This window comes from Corvus hawaiiensis, chromosome 12, assembly GCF_020740725.1.
Source record: "Corvus hawaiiensis isolate bCorHaw1 chromosome 12, bCorHaw1.pri.cur, whole genome shotgun sequence".
NCBI lineage: Eukaryota > Metazoa > Chordata > Aves > Passeriformes > Corvidae > Corvus > Corvus hawaiiensis.
The window spans coordinates 17,368,013-17,385,204 of record NC_063224.1 but is presented as its reverse complement, the minus strand read 5'-3'; the positions used below and the strand labels follow the sequence as shown (position 1 = coordinate 17,385,204).

General features: G+C 39.4%; 1 long non-coding RNA gene across 3 annotated transcripts in view; it reads right to left on the bottom strand.

Moving 5' to 3' along the window:
- LOC125332226 overlaps positions 1-17,192 on the bottom strand; it is an 87,400-nt gene that overhangs the window by 40,405 nt on the left and 29,803 nt on the right. The window contains exon 3 of one of the 3 annotated variants that reach the window (XR_007206403.1): positions 296-777. The exons of the other annotated variants lie outside the window; for them this stretch is intronic. This is a non-coding gene — a long non-coding RNA (uncharacterized LOC125332226). Of the gene's footprint in view, positions 1-295; positions 778-17,192 lie in introns of those variants that run through there. 3 annotated transcript variants of the gene reach the window in all.

Sequence of the window (17,192 nt, the reverse complement as noted above, 5' to 3'; positions counted from 1 at the left end):
GCTGGATAAAAGGAGAGAAGTGCTGGAAAGAGGGGGGGGGGGGGCGGGGGGGGGGGGGAATTTACTTTAATTTTGTTTTTGTTTTGTTGTTTTCTCTTTACTTTTAATTCTGTTAGTAATAAAGCTCTTTCATTGTACTGCAACTGTTTAAGGTTTGTGCCTGCTTTGCTTTTCTCCTAATTCTTATCTCACAGAAGGAAAATAAGTAAATAATGAATATTTTGAATCAAAACCACTACATTTAATTGGTGTTTCCGCCCGGTTTCAAACTCAACCCGCTACAAGGGGACAGAGTGAAAATTGGGGCTGCTCTTGGTGCTGCCAAGACAAGAGGAGCAAGTTCCCCCAAGGCTGGTTCCGTGTCCCTCCTTCCTCCCCTCTCCTCTGCTGCCACAGAGGAAGGGTAACATAAGCGCAACCACAACAGCCCGTGTGGATTCACAGACTGAGGCAAGCCTGGATTTTCGGTGTGTTTGTTTTCATGGCTCACCACTGATAGATTATATCCCACAGCACATCTCCAATCTGCATATCAGGCTTCCTCCAGCACATTACTATGGCAACACCTTTTGGATCAGGGATATTGGACATCACTGGTTCTTTCTGCTTTCAGCAGCAACCCGAAGGAGCCTTGGGCTGCTCCTCTGCCAGCCAGTGGATCTCTTCAGCTTCCTCACCTCCACCACGAGGGCTTGGCTCCATCAGCTTCCTCTGTCACTGTGAAGATGATTTCTTTTCCCTTCCTCCCTCTCTTGTAGTGGCTGCTTCAAGCCTGTCCTAAGGATGAACACATGGGCAGTTTAAGAAGATGCATTTCAACTGCTAGACCCAGATTAACATCTGAAACTGATAATTATTGCTAATTGTGTGTGCTTACAACAGGGTACTGCTACCATGAAAGTAAAGTTTGCATGTCAGGCATGCTGTGAACAAGCTTGGGATCAAGAGCAAAATAATTCATAGCTATAAAAATAAACCTTTTTGGGACAAGTGTTGCAAGAGCTACTATTTGGTCACTCTTCAGCGTCAGTTTTAGTCCCTGATTGTCTCAGGCCTCCAGTCAGTCACCTGTGAGATCCTAAGGAAAAAAAGAAAAAAAACCCAAGAATAAAAACCTAAAAGGCCTTTTGTTTTGACCATATTCAAATTTATGGGAATCATTCCACTACAAGCCTAGTTAGTCCTTCCACAAAGATCTGAACAGTTCAGGACACTGAATGTGGGATCCTGCTGGAATTCATCTCTACATGAGCAATCACCTGAAAAAGACTATTCCCCCGGACAAGAGCACATCTCACTGCCTTTGCAGGTATCAGTAAAATGCCCATTATAGTTTCTTGTGTTCTTCTGCAAGACGCAGAGTTCAGGAGATGTATTCTGTATGCAGGAGCAATTACCATCCTCTAAAATGCTCATGTTCCGACAGCAATTACTCCACAGCAGCTAAGAAACAAGGTAGATGATTTTCCCCTGTAATTTAAAAGCAGGATTTAACTAGCAACAGGCTGCCATGCCTTATAAATGTTGACTTTTGGAATCATAATTCCTGTAACTTTGTCTTCACTGAAGAGTTACATCAATTTGTCAATGAAATTGAGAGTAGTTCATGTATAAAAGGTAAATTTTTATGTCCTAAGTCAGCAGTAATATTATACTGCTGAAATATTTATTAACCTTGAGAATTTGAAATGAATGCATGGTTTGCTTATGGTCTTAATGGGACATCATCTCACCTAAACCCAAAATGGAGGTAGATGTCTAGTATTTTTTTTTTTTCATTCATTGCCAGCCTATTGACATAATTTTATTTTCAAGAGTATTTTATTTTGAAAGATAATATTTTTCTAGCTTGTATCACAGCCCACTTTTAATTAGGATGAGAGACAAATTGAAATTAGCCTTTATTTTCCTTTCTCACAAAGTGTTCTCTATTCCCTATTAGTTTCCCACAGAGAATTTTTTTTAATGAAGAGGCTTTGTTTTAGAATTTGTAATCTCCTGGACAGACTTTATAATGATGAAATATAAGTGTCTTTCCTACCATCACCTGCTGTGTTTGGAAAGCTTCATATAAGGCAAGGGGTGAAGTAAATCTCCAGTTCCCTGGGGGTCAGTTTGCAGAACAGGCAGGTACATACATTGTGTAATCTCTTAAAACTCTGCAAATGGAGCTTATCCTCTTGGCCTACTTGCTCCTTAAAGTGGTGGCAAAAACATTTTAAAACAAGAGCAACAGTTCAGCAGAGGAGATGCCAGGCAGCCCTTGACCAAATGCAAAATACCCAGAAGTGTTCATTAGATGATTGAATCACAGAGTTCCCAGTTTGGGTTGGGAGGGACCTTAAATCTCACCCCATTCACACCCTGCCATGGGCAGGGACACCTTCCCCCAGACCAGGTTGCCCCAAGCCCCGTCCAACCTGGCCCTGAACACCTTCACTTCCACACCTCTGACCTGCCATCAAAACTCTGTTACACACCTACAAATTCCCCATTGTTTAAAGAGGTTCTCAAGAGAATCCTTCCTAGATTTTTAATCCATCTTGACCAAAGGCCTTAAGGCAAGATTCAGCACTCAGACCTGACAAAACTTTTGTTATAGAACACATAAGAAATACAGTTTAGTCTCAACATCACAATTTGAAGGCTTTAAGTCATCAAAACACAACCAGAGAGTCAACATTCCCAATCTGAACCGTGCATGTCTGGACAATTAACCACGCACTGAGTGCACATGCATTTCTGAGTGACACTCACACTCGTATCAATAAGTTTTCAAGACACTGGGCCGATTTTTTTCAACTTTTTTTTTCTTTTACTGACCCTAAAAATCTTATTACAGTGATCTAGCCAAAAATGCGCCTGATATAGTGTTGCCTTCACACCTGGAATGAAGAGCCTGGTGCTGTGTTCTGCAGGTAACAGTTGTACAAATCAGATGCTAAATTCCAAGCCTGTAAGATGCAAGGGAGAAGATTTCTTTCGGAAAAGTACATCAGGAAATGTTTAGCATTTTGTGCATTGTGGAGATACAAATATAATACAGAATTAAAAGTAAAGAAGGAAAAAATTGGCAGGAAGAACCAATGATTTGAAAAAGACATTGGACCAAACGTGAAAGTACAGTTAGTGACCACACTTTTCAGTCACTTTGATATAAATTCTGAAGAGGAAGGAATCACTAAAATATGGCACGGCAGTAGAAGTACAATTTGCACACAATGTAATAAAGAAGAAAAGAGAGAATCAATTAAATTTGGCAGAAAGACAGATGTGATGAAGCTACTGGTTAAAAAATGGCCCCATTATTTTCATTTTTTATCTTAAAAGTGGAAGATTTCTAGGTGAGGATATTACACTGGAGATTTAGAAAAGTCATGTAAGCTTTGGATAAAAGGAAATTGGATAAAGAAATGAAGGAAGAAGATGCAGAAGAAAAATTGTTTCTGAACATTAATGCTATGTCCTAGAGGGTAGTACATAGCAGGACATGCAGCAGCAAGCACTGTAATAAAATCTCTAAATGCAAAAAGTAATCAAAGCTTAAGGAGCTAAAGCACTCACAAACACAGGCGTACATAAGAGTAAATGAAGTTAAAAGACTAACAATGATGAAAGAAAAGAGAATAGGCTGAAATTGTATTTGAAATGGGTTTTAGAATATGTATAAGAAAAGAAAAGAGGTTTACAAGGGCTGGAAGGAGTATTGTAGTAGGGAAAAGAGATACAGAACACAACCTTTTTTTTTTTTTTTTTTTTTTTTGCCAGGGGATGACACTAAAAGAAAATAAAATTGTATAAAAAAAATGCCAGAGAGGTATCAAAGGGAATCAGTTTCATATAAAAGAGGATCAAGAAATAACAGTACCTGAAGATTGACACAGCTTTAGAGTGAGCTGAGAGCTGTCCCAGAATTCCAAATAAAATGGCACTGGGTCAGGTAAGACTCTCAGAGAGCTGCACAGATGAAACTACTTGAGGAAATAATTATAAGGACCCCAACATCAATATTCTAGGAGAAAAATTCACTCCTGTATGGAGGATCTTTGCAAGTCCCTGGCAGTATTTAAGATTTCAGGCTTAGTAATTAGAGTTCCCCAAGTCTCATAATAGAACTCAGAAGATCTGATAAATACTATGAACAGCCAGGAGATAAAATTTGCAGAGATGACACAATTTCTTAAGATGTACAAGGTGACAGGACATATCCTGGAAGTGTGATTACTCAAAGCTGAATGAAGGCACATCACGCAACACAAAGTGAAATGACACGGGGTTGGAAAGAATTATTTAAGCATCTTCTATTCATTGCTAAGTTGTAAATGAACTTCTTACAATAAAGAGCAAAAAAAGAATCTCATTAATTTGGGACTCTTCAATGGAACCTTATTAAAAGGAAGAGAGAACGATTCTACAATTTCTCTAAATTGCTGCACATTGGGAGAGACAAGAGCTGTAAAGACATGTGGTGCATGTGTGTGCATGTATTTGTGATTATTGCCAGTCTCCCTCACAAAATTAGTTTGTAATGAGATTAATAATACATGGTCAGATGCACTTTGTATCCAGCTGAATGTTATAAAGCATGGAAAATGGGAAGAGGAGAAGGTGATGGAGTAAAACAAAAAATCTGTGCGGATAAACCATCTCACTGATTTCTTATTCTTCATTCTCTGAACATTGCAAATAGCCTTGAGAATTCCTCAGGTGTGAGGAACTAAATCAAAAGCGCCACAAAAAGCAGAGAGAACAGTAAATTGTGACAACTCCTAGAGCTGCACCAAATCTGTAATTACACAACAAACCTTGCCATCAAAAACATATTAGAAGGCAAAGTGCTTGGGAGCCAAAAATTCTGTCATGGGGAGGGTATTCAGTATTCCAAAAACATGATTACCCAAAGGCAGCTTAGGTACAAACTTCTGTGCCCTCCCAGCTCCCCAGTGGGGCCCTGGGAAGACACAGCCAAGTTCTTTGTTAAAGCTGAGCAAAGCCTTGCACACAAACAGCGCCCCTTGGTGTTGATCATGAAATCTAAGGGAGGAGAGCAGGCAGAGACACCATAATATTGAAATTGTTTTGTATTCAAAATGAAAAACGGATGGGGAAAAGCTCTGTATGCTCATTACAGCAATGGCTCCTTGGCTGGTGTCCCTGCTAGAAAAGCACTTGTCCCCTTCTGTGGGGTGTGAGGGCACTGCCAGAGGAAAATCATGCCTCTGATATTTAATTTACTGCATGACAGAATGCTTTGGAAAACAAAATGAAACCTTTGCTTCTCTAAATAATCCTCCCTCCCCCACTGCAGTCATTGTCTTTGTAATATTTTATGGCTTGTCATATAATACTCTGGGATATTGTCCTACAGAGGATGTGACTGCACTGCTGAAATGAAATACCTGTGTGGTGTTCCCTGCCCATGGAACCACTGGAGCAGTGGTAGATGAGGCTTTGTGCATTTCTTAATATTTTATTTTGAATTTTTTTCCATTTTTGTAATAAAGAATGAAAAAAAAAAAGAAGCAAAGAAGAAAACAAGCTTCACATTGATTTAGGACTTCAGGGAGAAGAATAAAGCTATTCTATCTATTTTATAAATGCAAATATGCTTATAACATTGATCTCAACAGTGTAAATCAATAATACCCAGAGCTTCCCTGTCCCCCACAGATTGTCTGCAAATTATAAATGGTGGTTACAAAAGTATAATCACGATGAAATATTATCAAATCTCATATTCTACTCATGCTGTAATTCAGAAAAGGAGCAGATATCTTGGAATTTAGAGTTTTGATGTTTTAATGAGTGCACTATGTTTTTTCTAGTGAAGCACAACCAATTAAATTGAGCATCCAATCTTTTGCTGAAGGAACAGTCTGCAGCTTCCAAATGACTGCAATTCTCTCTTTTCCCATTATAGGAAAATATTTTTATCCTGTCACCAAGCTCAGTGCACTCAGAAGCATGAAGCAGCTGACAGATAACATAAGTAGTATTCAATATAATCAGATTGGGCTGTGCATCTGACACAAGGAGCCATTGGGAGACCCAAGGAAACACTAGAACATATCTTGGAATTCCATCTTTTATTGTGGGATAAAAAACTAGTGTTTCTCACCTTTTCCAGAACTTCAGTCCTGATCAAAATTAGCCTTTTGGAAGTGTTTCCAGATCCCTGTGTTTGTTGAAAACCTTGCCTACTAAATATTTTAGAAATATAAAGGTCTCTAGAGAACATCACTGCTAGAAAATCTGACACATGGGATGTCAGATACTTCCAGGCTTAGAAGAGCTTAGCTAAGGATCTTGAGCATCTAAACTTTGGACTGTATTGAATTTAGACCTGATTTATCTGGTCTCCTACAGAAAGACTGGAAGACCAAGAATCCACACCTCTCCAAGCTTGATCCACTTCTCCTATCCACCTTCCTCAGATTCTGGAGAAAGGGAAAGATGAGGGTCACATTTCTGCTTTTTGCTCTTTGGGGAACTCCATGTCTGGATCCAGCACTGGGCCAGCAAAACATCCAGATCATTAAAATAGAATCATAGAATGACTTGAGTTGGAAGGGATCTTAAAGATCATATTTCATGGGCAGGGACACCTTCCACTGTCCCAGGCTGCTCCAAGCCCCAATGGCCAGCCTGGCCTTGGACACTGCCAGGGATCCAGGGGCAACCACAGCTTCTCTGGGCACCCTGTGCCAGGGCCTGCCCACCCTGCCAGGGAACAATTTCTTCCTAATATCCAATCAAACCCTACTCTCTGTCAGTGGGAAATATTACAAAGACCACTGTAAATAAAATGTCTCTTAGTGAGAATCATAATTAGTTAATTAATGTGTTCATAGCAGACCACAAGCAGTAAGTCTTGCCTCCATATTCATAGGTAATAATGCTGAAAGCGTTGAGCACTTATTTTTCCTCTGTTAAAAGCTCAGGTTTAGTCTCTCCCATTTAAAATAAGAGTAGCTTGAAATCTTCTTTGTGTTGTAGAGAATGGAGGTATGGGAAGGTTATTACAGTGCTGATAAATAAGACAAGTAATTTTACCACTTGTTTAGCAGCGTTTGAACATTATCACCTTCCTCTCTGTCTGCTTTACAGTTAAGCCACATACAAGCTTCAGGTTAAGAGGTATACTTTTTTTTTTTCCAGAAGGACAACTAGCCAGTTGTTTTCTGACTTCTGAAACCACACAGAAGGAAGTTTTGGAAGATGTTGAAGGCAGACACGAGCCTGAGGACAGACTCCATCAATAACTCAGGAAACAGATGTTACAGTGTTTGTTTAGGCTTTCCGAACTAGTCTGATTTTTATTTTTTTACTTTAGTTTGAGAACTTCTTTTCCATGTTCATGTGTTTATTTTTGTTGAACAGTTTCACATTTCTGCTAGGGAAAAAGAAAACAAACCACAAGATCACACCTGAAACACTTGTGTGTTTGTTTTGCTGAGCCCAGAGGTGACACACCACCAGAGGTCTTTGCACATCTATTGCAATATTTGAAGTTGCTGGTGCTTTTTAATGAAGCTGTTCTCCCAGTAAGCCCCTGGGAATGGAAATGCTATTATAGCAGTTTATTATAGCTGAAGCACACAGGAGGACAGTGTAGAGCAGAACAGGGACTTGAAATCGCCTTTCAAATTACGGGGCTTGAACTTCTGTCTGAGGTACTTCCCAATCCTTTCTCTTCCTCTGCCCTCTTCCCACAGCCAGCTGCCCAGCACCACAGGCTCTGCTCCCTCATGTTCTCCATCTCATTTCCCTCTGGGCGTGAGACCACTAAATCATTTAAATCATCTGGGACTTCTCAGAGAGTTAAATGGAAGAAGGCACATTCTGAGTACAACCACTCCTGACACACCAGCCTGCCAGACACTCAGCCTCTTAGAGGGGACACGAGAAGTGGGATGGAAAGAAAAACCCCTGAAATTCCAGAAATGGATTTCAGAAGCGTCACAGAGATGGTTTTCTACACTTTTTGGATTCTTCACAGAGCTAAAAAAAGGATTCCTGGGAACATGGTGGATGTTTTCAGCTATGTTTTCACCTGATTCACTATGGCAGCTGGGGAAATTTTTTCAGTGTAAAGGCCCTTACTAATGTTCTAAGCTTGGGTAAGCTAATATGGTACTATGTGATCAATATAGTATTAAGTTATATTATACATCATATGTATTGTATGACACTAGAGAAACACATATACCAACATAAAAGCAGCAGAGGATCTCAGCCACTAAAGTTGTGGGTACAGCTTGCACTTTATCTCTGAGGAAAAGAATAGCTTCTTTCTTAAAGCATGCATAAGAACATGGTGGGATTCTTGGGATGTCCTGTGCAGGGACAGGAGCTGGACTCGGATGATGGGTCCCCTCCAACTTGGAATATTATGTGATTTATTTGCAAGCTGACTCTGTGTAATTCTCCATCAAACTCCGTTCTTGCATCATAAGGCCTCTGAAAACTTCCCTTGTGCTTTATATGAAGAGCCAATAATTGGCCTTATTTAGTTTAGATGAAATAAATAATTTCACAGCCACTTCTCATATAATAAGGTTGGCCACAGCCTGTTTTTTTCTCCCCAGCTTGTATATTTTTGTTTGGAGTGAACATAAAAGAGCATTTTCTTGCATGCTGAGTGTTCATTAAAACCACTTCCAAATCTTTGCAGCCATTAGGGTCCTCACTATGTTCTGATCTTCCTGTCATATTGATTTAACCATAAAAACAATCCTTTCTTCTAATGATAATAGTAAAGTTATTAACTGAAAGTTATGAAGGACAGCTCTTCATCTAAAGACCTCAACTACTTGAAAAGGTTTCATAAAAGGAGTAAAATAACCAATCAAAAAACCAGAAGACCTCTAAAGAAACAAGAGTAAGTGACTATGAAAATCACGTTCTTTCTCCCAGAAGCCCATTTCAAACTGGGCATTACCTACCTGGGAATTCCTTATTTGTTCCTCATGGTGGTATGCACCTGCTCCTTGAGCTTGGACAGCCCTGTCAGTGGCATTAATAATGAATATAAACACCTTGTAAGTAAATGGAGAACTCCAGAGCTCTGGTGTCTCCAAAGAGGCACTATTAGAAGCAGGTAAGAACATAACTAAACAGGAACAGCATTTCCAAGTTTCCACTTGGAAGTTGCTTCCAGTTTCTTCAGTTCCTCTTCCACTGAAGCCTAAGAAATATTTCCTTTGTAAAATTATAATTTGATATTCTTTTGGGTTAGGAGTCTGAGCAAAATTACTGGTGGACTTTCCAGTACTCAGACTGCTTGAGGATGTCTTCCTCTGGCTGAGCTGACACACTGCTCACTGTAGTCGATGTTGCCTTGCTGCTCAAAGGATATGAACATGGTAAAGTCATAGAAAAAGAAAAAAAATATTATTTCTAATGATCAGACAAACTGATAAAAGTTCTCTGTTCCTACCTCACCTCTGCTCTGATTGGGTACTGCTGATTACTTCTCAGAGAAAGAGTTAAGAACAATTATGACAAAATTACGGAAGTCATAACTTTAATGTCAAGACAGAAATATTGTGGTGCAGACCACTGTAATAAATGTTAAATTGTTGTCAAGAAAGAGCTAGATAAATTATATAATCCATTCTCCACATCTTACTGAGCATACAGAGCTGTAACTATTCTTCTATTAGATTCTGCCTAGGCTGACAAATTGTATGCTAATGGATAAAATCTTAATCACAGAAATAAGGGCATGAAAATCATTCAGTTTAGCTGAGATGCTTCATAATTTTCAGTTACTCTTTCACTTGTCTTAACTCATATTGGTAGTTCAGTCACACACCTCATCATCCCCTGAAAACTCAACAACCTCAGCAACTCCTCTGTAAAATTTTCCTTTTAACTCCAGTTTACTGTTGATGCCTCTCTGAAGAATTTTGTTACTGTACATTAAGGCCATCCTATAAAAACACAATTTATTTTACTACATTATAAAAGAATGCCAGTTATCCTGACACATCTGTGTTATCTGTGGGGTCCTGTGGGAAATAGTGGTGCAATAGCAGGGAATATGTTGCAATTTGTTTGGAAGCATTTTTACAATCACCAGGTGAGCGAGTAATTGCTCACATGAAAATGGGGATCTCAGTGCCTTATCTCAAAGATGGGGATGGCTCTGTGTGCACAGAGCACCAGCAACTGCTTTTGAATTTCTGTGGCCAATCTAGCTGGATAAAGAAAAGGAAAATAAAAGAAATAAGTCATGGAAATGGAGGTTCCTATTAGAAGTAAGCTGGGGAGTTTTCACCAGGACAGGACACTGTGAGCAGCTGAATCCGAGCAGTTCAGTTCTGTTATCTGATGTTGACCACGGCTCTGTGCATGGGGGAGGCTGAAGCTATTTAAGCCCAGCCTTGCTCAGCCAGACTCTGCTGTAGCATGGCTACACCAACTGCAGAGCTGGGACATCTCCAGTTTAACAGGATTCCTCAGAGTCATAACCTGAATTACCATAATCTTCTGACAAAGGCTGGGATTTAATGAGAGCGATTGAGGCAAGCCAAGTATCCCCTAATGAGGGAAGGCAAGAGCGCAGGAAACCGAGGAGTTTTTCCTGTTGAAAGCAAGATATCATTCCTGACTCAGGAAGAAGTGGGGAGTACATTACCGGCAAATACTTTTAGACTTTGAGGAGCTTTCTCTCCCTCCTGCTGATCTGCCTAGTGGGTTTTGCTCTCTCAGTCTCACTCTCTGTACTGCACAGTTCTTATGGCTCCCAGCTAGGAAGCAGGAGAAGGACTTACTCCTTTCTTACCTGCTAACATTACATGCACACAGACTATTAGTGCTTAGCTTCAAGAGGGAGCATGCTCTGCCAAAGGTATTATTGCCTCACCTCACAGGCATGGAGGATCACAGCTTTCTTGTAAGACTGCCTGAATTTTCTTGGGGAAATAATCTAATGTAAAGCTAAAACTAAAAAAAAAAAAAAAAAAAAAAAATTAACAAAATTGGCTTTGTGCTAAAACATTTGGAAAAATAAAATAATTTTTATATTCTTTCTCCTCTGAAGCAAAATACTTTCAAAAATAAAAGTTCAACAGCTCAGACATCCCTCTGAGAAAGCGGATCTGTTGGAAAATGTCAATTATCTCTAGGTGGAATTAAAGGAGTTTAGTTCACTCTGTCTCCCCCACATACATTGACAACGCTCTAAAAAACAACTTACAATGTTATCTCCTGGCCACACACTATTTTTAATGGCTCTTTTTTTAGTTGGTTGATTTTATTTCTTGTTTTAGGCGATTTTCAGGAAATCTTAAGCTTTCCTCCCATTTCCTAGTTGTAATTATTCTGCATACACTTGTGATATATCAAGAACTCCATTTCCACAGCCCTGTGTTCATAATGATGTGTTGTTCACAACTGGTGATCACCCTAAGGTTTGTAATGCTATAAATAGAAGTTGAGAAGCAAGGCACATCCCTATTGTTACAATGTGCTGAACAAACAAAAGGCAATGCTTTGTATTCAGTAAATGGACTATTATCTTGTCCTTCAGTACTCAGATGCTTTCCCTTAGTAAAAAAATTTAATAGATAATTTTACAGCTGAATAACATTTGACCTTGGAACTGCTCATTGAAATCAATGAGGCAAGCTGATTTTTATGCAGCATGTATGCACTAAAAAGGCACTTTAGGCAATTCCAAACATGAGACAGCATAGCAGGAAACACTGAGAGTTCCTTGAAACATGAAAGAGCTTGTGTGCTCTACAAGCCTTGTAGTTACTTCTTTGTACACTTCTAAACAAGTGTTATGTGTTTAATCATAGCGGGACTCAAAAAATGTCCACGATTGCTGCATGTACAAGGAGATGTAGTGATCCTAAGAGTTTCATCACAGCAGACTATTTCTAGCAGTTTGGGTGTTTTTTTAATTGAAAAGTCTCTCCAAGGACTATCAGCATGGGGTTTTTTTCCAAGACAACAAGTACTGCTAAATGGACTTGTTTTCATAAGAGCTCAGCTGAAGCCTGCTATGATAGGCTCGTATTATTAATATTAAATCTCTACCTTTTGAGCTTGGAAATCCAAACCCTTACCATACTATTAATGTGTCAGCATATCTTTTAAACATCATGGTTTTTATTTGTAGGTTAATTCTTCTTTGTCACTTGAAGCCACTCTTCACCAGAAAGCAAAATCATTGATCCAGCTATTGAGCTTGTAGTAATTCAGATGATTTCCTATTCCTGGAATAAACCCCCACATAAACAGTGTATTTAACAGATTCATAATTTCTGGACACCCTAATCTTCAGAGTGACTCTGGTCAGACCTGAATTAATGGCTCATGAAGGTATAAAAGCCAGTGTGAAATGAGATTCAAACCTATATGTGGGTTTGAAATCAAAAAGGAAATTTGGATCTGGGAAAAACCAAATAATTGGTTCTACTCAACTGGTCACCCTCCTTGCCAGACACATTTAGTGTAACAAACTTCAGCAACATTTAGCCCAGAGAAATCAAACCCACCCTTAATCCCTGCTGCCTGAGGTCTGCTGGAAGACCACTAAAGGTCCCATTCCAGTTTTGAAACACCAAGTTCTATAACATGGATCAATTACCCCCTACATGATACAAATTACAAATTAATTTTTTGCTGATTATTATACACTTAATTCATTTTCGAGAACAACTCGCTAGAGCATAAATGTCAATTTCATTATTATTTTTTAAAACTAGGATTCAATTTTGCATTTCTATCATATTCAAAAAAATAATTTTCAATGTAACACAGTGGGATATTCATATGTGCTCAGAAGCTAATGAGGTATGGGAAATAGATATGCTATCATAAAAGGAAAATTACTAAATGAGAAAAAAAGATTTTAAAAAGGATCTCTTCGAGTGAAAAAGAACAATTTCATCACCAAATGGGACTGCTTCTTCACTGTATCTCTGGTTTTTGTCATCCCATGCGGCCTGTTCATTTATGTAACTATTTTGGAACATTCTCCAGCTTTCACTGATTGAAAGAATCCTGTTCATTAAACATCTTTCTAAAGTGTTTAAAAAAAAAAAAAAAAAAAGCCAAGGTAAAGAATTGTATAAAGACCCTTTAAAAAATAAAACTGCGCCCATTCTCTTTTGGTAATTCTATTTTGACTATAGTACATAAGTGCTTCTCTAGACCAGCAACACAGTGAGGGGAGCACACAGCTGTGCTGCTCAGGAACACTCCCTGGTTACTGCTCAGTGAGCTGAGAATTCTCCTTCTCCTCCTGTGGCCTGAGTGCCCCTTTTCCCTTCAGACAGACTGGTTGCTCAGTGCTTTTCCAGCTCCTCACCATATTCCAGTTCTAATGAAATCTCTGTTTGGCTTAGATTTGCCTGCTTGCAAACTAAATTCTGGCAATTGCACAAAGATCAGATCATTTGTGTGAGCTGATCCAAAGGCTCGGATGTTCCAGGTGAACATGAGCCCTGGTGTTATGACAATACCTGATGAAAGTCTGAACTCCAATTTAAGGTGTGACCCTCCAACCAACTGGCAACAGTTGTTGGAAAAGTACTGTTACAGCTGAATTAAAAATTCTCTTTAATTAAGAGCTACATGTTCAGAGAAAGTTAGTGAAAGATGTCTCCAAGCAGAGTAAGAAAAATACATATTCATATTCTGATAAGGTAATCAAGATGTTGATGTTAATATTAGAGCAATAACTTTAATTGTATTTCAGCAAACGAATGGCAATTAGAAAACAAATTATCTCAGAGAAGCATGTCTGCTGCACAGCTTAGCCCCTAAGGCAAGCCAAAAGCTAAACCTTTTTCTTGAATTTTAATGCAGGAGATAAATAGACACACCTCTGGAATTATTCTAAACAGAAATACCATAAACAGTTTAAAGTTACTCTGAGACACAAAAGTAAAAAATTCCTTTCCTCTTGAAGTGGGGTCTTTGTTGCCACAAGAAACATTAGCATGCAAGAGTAAAATACTACTCTTTAAAGATGGGGAAGTGTAACAGATGTTGGCCATGTTAATTAAAGAGCATTTGTGGTTTAACTGTCCTGGTTTAACCTCCCCAGCACCAGAGTCCCTGCTGCCACATTCACTTCCCCCATGCTGGCATGGGGAAGAGAGGCAGGAGAGTCAAAGTGAGAAAACTCGTGGGTTGAGATAAAGACAGTTTAATAGTAAAACAAAATCTGTGCACACAGGCACAGCAAAACAAGGAATTCATTCCCTGCTTCCCTCGGGCAGGCAGGTGTTCAGCTCCTCCAGGAGAGCAGGGCCACATCCCATGGAACAGTTCCTCAGGAAAACAAACACATTCACTCCAAACATCACCCCCTTCCCTCTTTTTCCAGCCCATTTTATATGCTGAGCATGATGTCACATGGTCTGGAATGTCACCTGGGTCATTTGGGGTCCCCTGTCCTGGCTGTACCTACTCCTGACTCCTCGTGCCCCCTCAGCCCCCTTGCTGGTGGGATGAGGAACGGAGAAGTCCTTGGCTCTGTGTAAGCCCTGCCCAGCAACAGCCAACACATCCCTGTGCTACCAACATTCTGATCCTGAGCCCAAATCACAGCTCTGTAACAGCTACCACGAAGAAAATTAACTTGATCTCAGCCAAACCCAGCACAGAAGAGTAAATGATTTCCATTAGGGTAAGATTTAGAGCATAAATGCAATGTGAATGATCCAAGGTGAATTTTTGTACTACCTCTCAGTGCTGTGCTGTTTCACAGTGACAAACCACAGCTACAGCCACGTTGCTTTCTGACAGAAATAAACACTCACCCTGCTTTGTACCTGACCATATTTGCTTTCCTTGAATCCTGTCTCACCTGGAAAGGCCGTGGCCAGCCAGAGTGTGACTCGGTGTGCCAAGAGCTAGACTGGATTTTCACCAGTGCAATTGAGAACAAAAATCTGGTGTTAACATTTCCATATGCAAAGTCATCTTCTGTGATAAAAATGCCTCATTCCAACAAAAATATACTCATGTTTCAAGTCATCAGTGTTTTTCCTTCTCCACAGTCCACTCCCCCGGGACAACATGCCCCATCTGTCAGGATGAAAGTCTGTTCTTACGATCCATTCACCTCAGTGCTGTAGACTTTCTGGTCTGTATGATTTGGCATTGGCTGTATTTTGCTAAAACAGTGGTAGCACAAAATGCTCAGGCATTACTCAGCCCTCTGTGGTTTGAGTCATACTATTTAGAAAATTTATAAAATCTTTGTATCAAGCCTGAGTGGTTTTAATGATGTTGCAACTGAACCCACCAAGACTGCAACAGGACATTACGATTTTCAACCATCACATTACATGTAAATGGTGAAAAGCTGGCCTGCAAGTGAGATCTTGATCCTTAAAATTCTCCTTCTCAGAAAGGAAATCAGGGACAATTTCTCATTGTACCTGCAATGCAACAGTCTATCTTGGTTCTACAAAGCAATTAAGTACCTCATTAACTTTAAGCACCTGCTTAATTCCCATGGCTTTGAAACCAGTGGGAGTTAACTGCTTGCTCCTGAATTTGTGCAGGAAAAACATGCTTGTCAAAACTTGGGGAAAAAAAACCCAACTGGATTATGTCTGTTAAACTTCTTACAGTCTGGTTTAATAAACTTTATGGTACTTGAAATTCATCTTGATTACATAAATAATCAGACTGGGGCCCAAATGCATGATGATATTTCGGCAGTCTTGTCACACAGTGCATCAGACATTACATGGTCACAACAGTCTTTTCAGAACTTGGAATTATACTGATCCAGACTCATTTGATGGCTACTGGGAAAGCAGGTAAAAAAGATCTAGAGGAAAAAAAGCAATAGGAGTCCTCTTGATGGAGTCTTTTAGGAGACTGAACAAAATACTTTTAATGAATGTGATGTTCCTTCTTTTTAGCTTGACTTTTACTCTGAGGACTCCAAGATTTGCATGAAAAACATGAGGCTTTTGTCAAGATTGTCAAGCTGGAGGTGGCCAGGTGTTTTACAGCATTTTAAACACACTCACATAGGACGTGTCAGCCTCAAAGTGTCTGTGGTCTCACTGAAGGAACAGCTGACGAAATACAGATTGAGGCTTCAAAGGTGTAGCAGAGACTCTTCCAAAGTGTGCCAGGTGAATCATGTGCTGCATTTTGTAGAAAATTAAACATCCAGTGCCAGCTCTCCAGGAAATATTTCCAGAGGAATAGCTAAGGAGCAGCTCACTAAACTACCCACATCCACCTTTACAGTAACAAATATATCAAAGGGTTTCACTCTACATTGTGAGCTTCATTGTGATACACCTATATATACATATATATGTATCTCAATAAATAAAAGATGTCCTCTGGACTGCTGAACACTTCAAAGTACATATCTGAAAGTTTTCTCCCCTCTACTCTGAAATAAAACACATTTTTTTATTGTCTTGGTTATCCAAACATCTTTTTTTGCACAACACATTGATCATAGCGCTTTTCTCATAGAAGCTATTTACCTTCACAGGTGGTTAGAGGCTTTCTTAGAAACCTTTCTTCTGAACAAGGAGGTAAAACCCCAAATCTCAGACACGCCCCTTTCAGCTGGTGATATCAGGGGTGCAGTACGTGGCAGACAACTTGTTTGCTTCACAGAAATCACACAAACTACAGTGTCTCACCCACACCACTAAGTCCTTTTCTGCTAGCCAGGAATTCAGCCTTGGGAATAAAACATTGAAAATTTGGCTTATTGTTAATTTTTGGTAGCATTATCATTTAAATTAATCAATGGTGGATCAATAAGCAAAAGTGAGATATTTTCATGTCACGTACCATTTGCAAAAGTTGGGGTTTTTTAACTGTTTTTTGTTTAGCTTTCTAAATGTAAATTAACTTTTCCAGTAACCTTTTCAAGCAGTACACTCTCTTAAAATGTATTGTGAACACCACTTCTCAAATATGCCTGCTTTGCCTTAACAACAAAAGACAGTGAAAAGCTGCTGAGGAGAATCCAAAGGGCCATTGGATTAAAATTCATGAAGGGCAGTTTCTCCCTTCAGTGCCAGAAGTAATTGCATACACACTGAACATTAGAGCAGTTCCAGAAGTTGCAAACACATTATAGGCAGAAATTCAAATGTGTTGCAAACCTTCTCATCTGCTAATGTCTTTCTGCATCTTATCCACTGATTTCCAGCCTTAAAACTGTGATTGAAGTGGTT